We start from the raw sequence: 12,345 nt of genomic DNA on the forward strand, positions 1-12,345 counted from the left end.
TTGCTGTTATTATCATTAGGCATATTATGAGGGGTCTGGGTAAAACAGGGAATGGGCTCTGGTTTTGGTGCTTTATACATAAAAGCTAGATAATGGAGGCCACTATTCAAATGTTTCTGACATGACCTCACCAACGTGGGAGATGCTGGAAACCCTCCCTTCCTTGTATTTTACTTTCTAAAATGGGAAACAGAAGGTGTCATGTACGGAGTGCTCATCCTCCTCAAAGGTTCAGATTGGGTTATCTAAATGTGTATGGATGTAACAAAGATGAGAAAAAAGGAGAGACAGGTAGTATGCTTTGAGGAAAGGACCCCAGATGTTTTGGCTCTGAGTGAAACAAAGCTCAAGGGTAAAGAAGAGTGGTTTGGGAGGGTTTTGGGAGTAAAGTCAGGGGTTAGTGAGAGGACAAGAGCAAAGGAAAGAGTAGCACTCCTCCTGAAGCAGTTGTGGGAATATGTGATAGTGTCTAAGAAAGTACTCCAGATTGATATGGGTAAAACTGAAAGTGGATGGAGAGAGATGGGTGATTATTGGTGCCTATGCACCTGGTCTTGAGAAGAAAGATCATTTGAGGCAAGTGTTTTGGGAGCAGATGAGTGAGTGTATTAGCAGCTGTGATGTACGAGACCAGGTTATAGTGAAGGGAGATCTGAATGCAAGGTGAGTAAAATGGCACTTGAGGGTATAATTGGTGTACATGGGGTGTTCAGTGTTGTAAAGAGAAATGGTGAAGAGCTTGTGGATTTGTGAGCTGAAAAAGTCTGGTGATTGGGAATACCTGGTTTAAAAAGTGATATACATAAATATACGTATGTGAGTAGGAGAGATGGTCAAAGGGCATTATTGGATTACGTGTTAATTGATAGGCGTGTAAAAGAGAGACTTTTGGATGTTAATGTGCTGAGAGGGGCAGCTGGAGGGTTGTCTGATCACTATCTTGTGGAGGCAAAGGTGAAGATTTGAAAAGGTTTTCAGAAAAGGAGAGAGAATGTTGGAGAGAAGAGAGTGGTGAGAGTAAGTGAGCTTGGAAAGGAGACTTGTGTGAGGAAATACCGGGAGAGATTAAGTGCAGAATGGGAAAAGGTGAGAGCAAATGATGTAAGGGGAGTGGGGAAAGAATGGGATGTATTTAGGGAAGCAGTGATGGTTTGCGCAAAAGATGCATGTGGTATGAGAAAAGTGGGAGGTGGGCAGATTGTTAGTGAAAGAGAAGAGAGAGGCGTTTGGACAATATTCAAAGAGCAGTGCAAATGACTGGGATATGTATAAAAGAAAGCGGCAGGAGGTCAAGAGAAAGGTCCAAGAGGTGAAAAAGAGGGCAAATGAGAGTTGGGGGAAAAGAATATCATTAAATATCAGGGAGAATAAAAAGATGTTTTGGATGGAGGTAAATAAAGTGCATAAGACAAGAGAACAAATGGGAACATCGGTGAAGGGGGCTAATGGGGAGGTAATAACAAGTAGTGATGAAGTGAGGAGGAGATGGAGTGAGTATTTTGAAGGTTTGCTGAATGTTTGATGATAGAGAGCAGGTATAGGGTGTTTTGGTTGGGGTGGTGTGCAAAGTGAGAGGGTCAGGGAGAATGGTTTGGTGAACAGAGAAGAGGTAATAAAAGCTTTGCAGAAGATGAAAGCCGGCAAGGCAGCAGGTTTGGATGGTATTGCAGTGGAACTTATATAAAAAGGGGGTGACTGTGTTGTCGATTGGTTGGTAAGGATATTCAATGTATGTATGGATCAAGGTGAAGTGCCTGAGTTTTGGCAGAATGCATGCATAGTGCCACTCTACAAAGGTAAAGGGGATAAAGGTGAGTGTTCAAATTACAGAGGCATAAGTTTGTTGAGTATTCTTGGGAAATTATACGGGAGGCTAATGATTGAGAGGGTGAAGGCATGTACAGAGCATCAGATTGGGGAAGAGCATTGTGGTTTTAGAAGTGGTGGAGGATGTGTGGATCAGGTGTTTGCTTTTAAGAGTGTATGTGACAAATACTTAGAAAAACAGAAGGATTTGTATGTAGCATTTATGGATCTGGAGAAGGAATATGATACGGTGGATAGAGATGCTTTGTGGAAGGTTTTAAGAGTATATGGTGTGGGAGGTAAGTTGCTAGAAGTAGTGAAAAGCTTTTACCAAGGATGTAAGGCATGTGTACAAGTAGGAAGAGAGGAAAGTGATTGGCTTTCAGTGAATGTCGATTTGTAGCAAGGGTGCATGACGTCTCCATGGTTGTTTAATTTGTTTATGGATGGGGTGATTAGGGAGGTGAATGCAAGAGTTTTGTGGGAAGTGCAGGAGGAAAGTTGCTAGAAGCAGTGGAAAGATTTTATCAAGGATGTAAGGCATGTGTACGAGTAGGAAGAGAGGAAAGTGATTGGTTCCCAGTGAATGTTGGTTTGTGGCAGGGGTGCGTGATGTCTCCATGGTTGTTTAATTAGTTTATGGATGGGGTTGTTAGGTAGGTGAATGCAAGAGTTTTGGAGAGAGGGGCAAGTATAGAGTCTTTTCTAGATGAGAGAGCTTGAAGAGTGAATCAGTTGTTGTTCACTGATGATACAGCGCTGGTAGCTGATTCAGGTGAGAAACTGCAGAAGCTGGTGACTGAGTTTGGTAAAGTGTGGGAAAGATGAAAGCTAAGAGTAAATGTGAATAAGAGCCAGGTTATTGGGTTCAGTAGGGTTGAGGGACAAGTCAATCGGGAGGTAAGGTTGAATGGAGAAAAATTGGAGGAAGTGAAGTGCTTTAGATATCTGGGAGCCAATGCCTCGCAACCATATAACACTGTTGGAAATACTATTCCTTCAAACATAACCATTTTTGCTCTCTGAGATAATGTCCTCTCCTTCCACACATTCTCCATCGCTCCAGGAACCTTTGCCCCCTCCCCCATCTTGTGACTCACTTTCATTTCCGTGGTTCCATCTGCTGCTAAGTCCACTCTAAGATATCTAAAACACTTCAATTCCTTAAATTTTTCTCCATTCAAACTTACATCCCAATCATCTTGTCCCTCAACCCTTCTGAACCTAATAACCTTGCTCTTATTCACATTTACTCTCAACTTTCTCCTTAGACACACTTTTCCAAACTGAGTCATCAACTTCTGGAGTTTCGCACAAAAATCAGCCACTAGAGCTGTATCATCAGCAAACAGCAACTGACCCACTTCCAAGGCCGTCTCATCCACAGCGGACTGCATATTCACCCCTCTCTCCAAAACTCTTGCATTTACCTCCCTAACCACCCAATCCATAAACAAATCAAACAACCATGTGGATAAGGAATACTCAACAAACCAGGAATACTCAACAAACTTATACCTCTGTAATTTGAGCACTCACCTTTGTCCCCTTTGCCTTTATACAATGGCGCTATGCAAGCATTCTGCTAATCCTCAGGCACCTCACCATGAGTCATAAATACCTCACCAACCAGTCAACAATACAGTCACCCCATTTTTTAATAAAATTCCACAGCAATACCATCCAAACCCACTGCCTTGCCGGCTTTCATCTTCCACAAAGCTTTTACTACCTCTTCCCTGTTCACCAAATCATTTTCCCCAACCCTCTCACTTTGCACACCACCTCAACCAAAACACCCTATATCTGCCACTCTATCATCTAATACATTCAACAAACCTTCAAAATACTCATTCCATCTCCTTCTCACATCACCACTACTTGTTATCACCTCCCCATTAGCCCCCTTCACTGAAGTTCCCATTTGTTCCCTTGTCTTACGCACTTTATTTACCTCCTTCCAAAACATCTTTTTATTCTCCCTAAAATTTATTGATACTCTCTCACCCCAACTCTCATTTGCCCTCTTTTTCACCTCTTGCACCTTGCTCTTGACCTCATGCCTCTTTATTTTATACATCTCCCACTCAATTGCATTTTTTCCCTGCAAAAATCGTCCAAATGCCTCTCTCTTCTCTTTCACTAACAAACTTAATTCTTCATCCCACCACTCACTACCCTTTCTAATCTGCCCACCTCCCACTCTTCTCATGCCACAAATATCTTTTGCGCAAGCCATCACTGATTCCCTAAATACATCCCATTCCTCCTCCACTCCCCTTACATCCTTTGTTTGCACCTTTTTCCATTCTGTACTCAGTCTCTCATGGTACTTCCTCACACAAGTCTCCTTCCCAAGCTCACTTACTCTCACCACTCTCTTCACCCCAACATTCTCTCTTCTTTCCTGAAAACCTCTACAAATCTTCCCCTTCGCCTCCACAAGATAATGATCAGACATCCCTCCAGTTGCACCTCTCAGCACAACATCCAAAAGTCTCTCTTTCGCACGCCCATCAATTAACAGGTAGTCCAATAACGCTCTCTGGCCATCTCTCCTACTTACATATGTATACTTAAGTATACCTCTCTTTTTAAACCAGGTATTCCCAATCACCAGTCCTTTTTCAGCACACAAATCTACAAGCTATTCACCATTTCCATTTACAACACTGAACACCCCATGTATACCAATTATTCCCTCAACTGCCACATTACTCACCTTTGCATTCAAATCACCCATCACTATAACCTGGCCTCGTGCATCAAAACCACTAACACACTCATTCAGCTGTTCCCAAAACACTTGCCTCTCATGATCTTTCTTCTCATGCCCAGGTGCATATGCACCAATAATCACCCCCTCTCTCTCCATCCACTTTCAGTTTTACCCATATCAATCTAGAGTTTACTTTCTTACACTCTATCACATACTCCCACCACTCCTGTTTCAGGAGTAGTGCTACTCCTTCCCTTGCTCTTGTCCTCTCACTAACCCCTGACTTTACTCCCAAGACATTCCCAAACCTTTACCCTTGAGCTTCGTTTCACTAAGAGCCTAAACATCCAGGTTCCTTTCTTCAAACATACTACCTATCTCTCCTTTTTTCTCATCTTGGTTACATCCACACACATTTCGACGCCCCAATCTGAGCCTTCGAGGAGGATGAGCACTCCCCACGTGACTCCTTCTGTTTCTCCTTTTAGAAAGTTAAAATACAAGGAGGGGAGGGTTTCTAGCCCCCTGCTCCCATCCCCTTTAGTCGCCTTCTACGACACGTGAGGAATGCATGGGAAGTATTCTTTCTCCCCTATCCCCAAGGCTAGGGGAGAATTAATTACCTCCTTCCAAAATATCTTTTTGTTCCCCCTAAAATTTAATGATAGCCTCTCACCTCAACTCTCATTTGCCCTCTTTTTTGATCCGTGCACCTTTCTCTTGACCCCCTGCTGCTTTCTTTTATACATGTGGTATACCGGGGTCAATATACTGTCAATGGACTGAAGCAGGGCATGTGGAGCGTCTGGGGTAACCTATGGAAAGTTTTATATGGCCTAGATGTGGAAAGGAAGCTGTGGTTTCGGTGCATTACACATGAGAGCTAGAGACTTAGTGTGAACGAATGTGGCCTTTGTTGCCTTTTCCTAGCACTACCTCGCACAGGCATGTTACTGTTTCATGTGTGGTGGGGTGGCGACGGGAATAGATGAAGGCAGCAGGTATGAATATGTACATGTGTAAATATGTATATGTCTGTGCATGTATATGTATGTGTACGTTGAAATGTATAGGTATGTATACGTGTGTGAGTGGGAAGTTTATGTATATGCATGTGTATGTGGGTGGGTTGGGACATTCTTTCGTCTGTTTCCTTACGCTACCTCACTAACACAGGAGACAGCAAGTATAATAAATATAAAAAAATATTAACAATCATTATTAATGTAAGAGCAAGGTAAGGCAGTAAGTGCAGTCTGACCGAGAAAGCTGACTAAGGGGTGCTGAAATAGTTTGGATACTGATAAAATGAAATAAAATTAATTACATGTATCTGGAATAAAACTAAATCCATGGATCTACACATCAGAACAGCAGGGAACAAGGTGGAATTAAGACCAAGGAGGAGACAGAGAGTGCAGGTACTAGGGTATAAGGATATGAACATTCTAAGGAATGAGAGGCTTTCATGGGAAAGAATAAATTTGACTGACATGGTATATAAGGGAAGCAACAAGTTATCAATGGGTTATGATGAAGTGGTCATGGGACAGTCTGTAAGATATGGCAGTAGGAGGATGGCCCAATTCAGGACCAATGTTTCAGCGCCTTACTATTCAGCACCGGCCTATTAAGCACCAGACTATTCAGCACCACCTAAGGATTGATTTATCTAATAAAAATAATTATGCTGAAACGAAATATCCATTTTGAAAAAATATATTGTATGCATATAAACTCTCTCTCTCTCTCTCTCTCTCTCTCTCTCTCTCTCTCTCTCTCTCTCTCTCTCTCTCTCTCTCTCTCTTATCATTTTTCTATCTATTTATTCATTTATTTTAAATAATGATTTGTTGAATTACAATAATCTACTCAAAGAATCATACATGTTCAAGAGACTGGTTTGAAAAAAAAATTATATTCAAAATCGTCTAAAACAAAAGGTTAGCATTAATTTTAGTTTGATAAATTGTGTGCAATTGCACACAGGTATTCTACTTAATTTCTGTGTCCATATTCAGAAACAATTCTTAATATTCTTTCATCAGCTTTTCTGTATTTCAGTAATTTGGGTTGAGGCTCACGCCCAGCTGAAAGTTTCTCGAAATATTCATCCCGTCCAATTTGAATGGTTTAAGAGCATCAATGAAGTTCCATATGGTTGGATGCAACATTCACAGTTCGCCTCATAATCGTCTGTTTGCCACTTCAGAATGGTTATTGGTTCTATCTTCTTGTAATGTTAGTTTGCACATGTTCCACATCTCTGTAGGAAACAATGGTTGTTTTCTCCAATATCCTCTCTGGTATGGATGACCAATGTAATTGTCTTCAAACCAATTCAAAAGTCGAACCAAATCCCCACACAAGTCTGTTGCAAGAGCATCCAAGTGACAGTCAATGTCATTACTTGGTACAAATAAAAGAGCTGCTACCATTTTAGCACATAAAGCAAAGTCAGGAATGTTAACATATGAACCCATGAGACCCATACTTTTTATGTCTTAGTAAATTTTGCGATAAATGGAACAGGCAGCTTCTTATTTCTACTTCGGGAAAGCAGTCGTTCATGGTTGCAAAAGCTGCATGCTCAAAATCACAGTTGATGGCATCAGGTCATGCATTTGGTACCATCTCCTTAATCATATCCATCATTCTCATAAAAGCTTCACTCTGCTTATTCTGTAAAGGTGCATATAGTACGGGGCGCTCACCCTCATGTTCCTTGACCATGATGATATAGACTTGATAAAATAAATATGGTGCAACTGCAAATGTTCCATCAATGTACCAAATGTTTGAAGTTGCTACATGTTCCAACCTGCTCTCTTCCAAAAATAGCAATTCTATCGAGGCTCGTTCCTCTTTCCATCAAACAAAATTTTCCTCCGTTTCTGGAGAGGGCTTATATATTTTGTATCTGTGAGGCAATTTTTAACTCTTGAATGGATCTAGGGTTTTCAGGAACTTGATTGACTTCATTCGATTTTTGCCGAATGATTTTATACAATGCTAGCCTATTTGGTAATTGTGCAATGCCAGCTTAAGACATATTTTCTATGCACTTATTAATAATGCTTGGAGGTTCACACATCTTCTCAGACTGGTGTCTTGTCCCTGTTTTTGCCTTTTCTATCTCGACTGCAACTTCAGATGGGGGATGGGTATGTTCATTAATCTTCTTAATTACTCTTCTCCTAATGTTCATGTGAATTCCGGCATTTCATCCATCTTCATGGCATCGCCAAAACTTAACATCATTCTCTGTCTTAACTTGTCAAATTGATATAGATATCACACATGACAGAATTCCCCTCTTCTTCTCTTGCTTTGTAATGTTTGTGCCATGGGTTAAAGTTTAAGGAATGTTGAATAGCTGGCATCAGCTCCAAATGTAAACTATAAAGAGGTGAGTGGGTGAGGAGCAGGCAGGCAGCAGGCAGGCAGGCAGCAGGTAGCATTACTCACACCCAGCTGATGTGGTGCTCTCTCTTGGTTTGCTGCTGGTAAACGGGACTGCCACCCTCACCTCACATATGCCGGCTTCCAATTCACCACTGGTTTGAAAGTGACGGTCAGCCAACCACTTGTTATAGTGAAGGAAACTTAACGTCATCTTCAGTCTTACTTAACTTGTCAAATCGATATAGATATCCCTCACGACAGAATTTCTCTCTTCTTCTCTTGTTTTGTACCGTCTGCATCATGGGTTAAAGTTTAAGGAATGTAGAATAGTTGGCATCAGTTCAAAATGCAAACAATACAGAGGTGAGTGGGTGAGGAGCAGGCAGGCAGCAGGTAGCATTAACCACAGCCAGCTAACGTCGTGCTCTCTCTCGGTCTGCTGCTGGTAAACGGGACTGCCGCCCTCACCTCACATCTGCCGGCTTCCAATTCACCACTGGTTTGAAAGTGATGGTCAGCCAACCATTTGTTATAGTGAAGGAAATTAACATTAAGGTTGTCCATGGAGAAAATACAATATTTAGACATGGAGTACATCAATATTTTTTAGTGCAAGACATAAATGACCAAGATATGAACAAAATGGAACTGACCAGCAGCGACATGGCCTAGAGCTGAATGGTCTGGCACTGAAATGGCGGCGCTGAATTGCACCCTACCCTGGCAGTAGAGGGTGCTGGTTCCAGTTCAATATACATGACAACTACAGAATGGATGCATGCATATGTGGCCATTGTTCATTTGTTCCAGATGGTATCATATTGAGGTAGGAAAAGCAATTTTGCATAAAAAAAAATACCATTACTATTACAAGGCAAGACAATATCAAAACAATAATACTTCTATCATGTGATGAGTTACAATCTATCAAGAGCCCAAGCAAGCCAGGCAGACAAATGTGCAATACCAAAAAATCTCATTTCTCCACACTTATGGTAGACAATTGTAAACCTTAAGGAAATACAGATAGAAGGAACATTTTCCCATGCCTTGGTAATTTTCCCCATGGATTGAGCCCCCACTAGTGCAGACTTTATCGTGGTGCTAAGCAAGCAACAATTTACCTTATTCTAACACTTCGATTAAAGAAGAGCTGGTTGTATCACCAATGTTTTACGTTAAAGCCCCTATGTTGTATCCAAATTAGCATCATAACACTATTTGGTTACATATATGCTCATACTTCATTCTGGCTTTTAAAAGGCAAATTAAGTTTAAACACATTTCATCTTATCTCTCAACTATACATTTTCTATTCCATCCCTTTGCCCATCCTATCCCTCTCATTTTCTGCTGTTTTATACACTCAGTAATCCTAAGCCATCTTGCCTTCCCTCTCCCTGGACTTCACACTAAGATGTGGCTTGGATTCTTGGAGACATACCAATCAAGTAAAACTTACTATAAATCTTAAAATATAAAGACAATAATTCAAAGCTACAGTCACAGCTGAATGTTATCTGGATATTCATTACCTACTAACTATTAATAACTTAATAAAAAAAAATTACTGATTAAAATATAGCAATAATCAACAAGAAAAATTTCACATTCACTTACAATTTATGATAAAAGTTATCCATAATCTTGGAAACATCAGAGTCAATACATACCTAAATATCTTTATGGGTAAGAAAACAAGAATTTGCTTGTTTTGGTTACACCAAATTACTCAATTTCCAGATATGTAACTTAATAAAGCTCCTGAAAGTACACACTCTAATCATTAAATAATACATGGAAAAGGAGAAAAGAAAAAATACTTACTGACTTCTTTTTATTCTCTTTCTTCTTATCCCGCCGTGACCTAGCAACTTCAAATTCATGGCATTCTTCCACATGTCTGATACCATTTCGACGATACCTGAGGAGCAAAGGTACTATCACTGAGTTATCATATCTAAACACATCCTTTCATAAAAAATCTGGTACTTCAGATGTCAAATCTTTCACTGAATGAAATCAAGGGTGAGCAAACTGGTTCTACACATTTTAAATTCACAATCTTTCTTGTATATGAGTCAAAGCGAGATCATTCTGTTTCTCTTTTTCTTTTTTTTACAAGCTTGCCTTTTCAGCCTTTGTGAGGTAACATAAGGAACTATGCCTCAGACAGAAAAACACAAATACAAAAAATAAGAATCCTGAATAATATTCAAATGGGATCAACATTTCTTTCTAAGAGGAAGGGTCCAAATCCCTAAGACACTTTATTTTCTCCTTAAATTTGCTTTATGATAATTACATATGATAATATTCCGAATCATTAGTGTGAAGATCAGTAGTAAGGTAGCAATGAGACATGAGCTGCTAATCAGCTTTAATTCACAGCACATCAAAAGTTGTGCTTTCCTCAGAAAAATAATACACCTACTTGTCTCACACAGGTTTACACTTAATGTTACTTGTCTCACACAGGGTTATACTTAATGTTACTTGTCTCAGACAGGGTTATACTTAATGCTCCTTGTCTTACACAGGGCTATACTGAATGCTGTTGGATCAGATTTTGGGTCGCTGTGGTGTAGAGGTCCCTGATTAGTCAGTTCCTCATGCCTGTTCATTCGCATTTCACCAAACTCCACCCATTAGTCTGGGGAATGCTGTAACTTCCTGCAACAGTGTTAACGTTACAATGTAGGCAGCTTCCACTGCCTTCCTCCTTTGAATTAGTGGATGATCTGTACATCCTCCTATTTGGGGAGATGGGATGCTTGTTCTACATGTACCATTGGTCATCTCATGGTTTGTCTCTTGTCCTTGTTTCCATGCCTTTTCTAGTCTCTTCCATATATGTCCTGTTAAACCCTCTGCCTGGAATTATGTACACCACACTTCTCATTTGTGTTTACTTTTGTCTTTCACTATATCTCTCAACTTGGTCCTTGATCACATTGCTATATCTGTGAAGGTGCCACTGAGTAACCTCCCAGTGGCACTTGTTTCCTTGCTGCTCGGAACCACTATATCATTTCTTTCCTCCTCTTCTCTCATTGTCTCTAATCTCCATGATTCTCCTTATCTTATCCTCCAGTCACTAACATACTTAAGTTTTCTATATCCAAGGCTGCATATCCCCAGTGCCCTATGTTAGAAACTCAGGCTGATATGATCTTGTTGTCATGAACTGAAAAGAAGTGCATGTAGTCATCTCTATTGGTCTGCTTACTGTATAAATTTCTTTGGGACATTCATCCCCTCTCCTTATAAGTGTGGCTAAGAATGGTAGTTTGTTGTCTTCTTCATCATCTTTCTATAAATTGTATGTTTTCATGTACAGCATTGAGCCTCCAGAATCCTTTGTGCTTCATATCTCTTTGGCATTATGACTAGCACATCATCCATACATCTCAATCAGGATGCTGTGTTGCCTATGATCCTTTTGTAGCATTCTTCCTCCATTGTCACTTTAAACAGTCAATCAAGGATGGCACTAAATGGCATGCCACTGGCTATCCCACTTCACTAATGGTACTTGTTTCCCAGGATCTTAAATGGGCTAAACTTAACACACAAAGTTACGAATTTGAAATTGTCCACTCAAGAGAGCGAGGACCTCATCCCTCATATTGCTGACCAATCTTTCTGCTGCCTGGGCTGCACCCTGGTGGTGAACAGAGACTTCACATCAAAATTCTTCATCTTTCATTTACTGAAACTTATATTCTGCAGCCTCCAATCTTGAGAGTTCTTCAGATGAGACCCACTTATTATTCTCATGGCTCAAGATAGAGGTCTGGTAAGCCTCTTGGCCAGTTTATGAGATGTACTTTCTAAGCACCATCAACAGAACTTTGGATGCTCTGGCTCTGAGTAAAATAAAACCCTTGGATAAGGGAGAAGAATGGTGTGAGGGTTAGAGAAAAGGTAGTAGTAGTACTCCTACTGAAGAAGTCATGGGAATGTGCGAGTGCAAGGAAGTGGGCCCCACACCGATCTCAGTAAGAATGAAAGTGGATTACAAGAGAAAGGTGACTATTAAAGCTAATGCACTTGGCTTGGGAAGGGTGATGAACACAGGCAAGTGTTTTGGGAATAGCTCAGTAAGGGTGTCAGCAGTTACGATGCAAAAAACAAGGTATAAGTGTTGGGTGACTAAATTGCAAAAGTAAGTAATGTGGCAGTTATGGGTATAACTGGGGGGGATGAATAAGAATCATGAACAGTTTCAGTTGTGTGTTAAAAAAAGGACACTGATCAAGTGTGTGGGAAAAAGAGAAGAATGTATATGGGAACACCTAGCTAGAAAAAAAAAAGACATAGATCAAGTGTGCAGGAGAAAAGAAGAATGTATATGCCATAATTCTTTTTTTTTCATTCATGCATCTGTGCTGTTTCCTGTAAGGTGGGGTGGC

General features: G+C 40.5%; 1 long non-coding RNA gene across 1 annotated transcript in view; it reads right to left on the reverse strand.

Moving 5' to 3' along the window:
* The window catches only part of LOC139751206 (uncharacterized), a 48,669-nt gene extending 36,330 nt beyond the window's left edge, over positions 1-12,339 (reverse strand). The window contains exon 1 of the long non-coding RNA XR_011713304.1: positions 9,758-12,339. This is a non-coding gene — a long non-coding RNA (uncharacterized lncRNA). The remainder of the gene's footprint in view (positions 1-9,757) is intronic.
* Between the last annotated feature and the right edge of the window lie 6 nt (positions 12,340-12,345).

This window comes from Panulirus ornatus, chromosome 1, assembly GCF_036320965.1.
Source record: "Panulirus ornatus isolate Po-2019 chromosome 1, ASM3632096v1, whole genome shotgun sequence".
Lineage (NCBI taxonomy): Eukaryota > Metazoa > Arthropoda > Malacostraca > Decapoda > Palinuridae > Panulirus > Panulirus ornatus.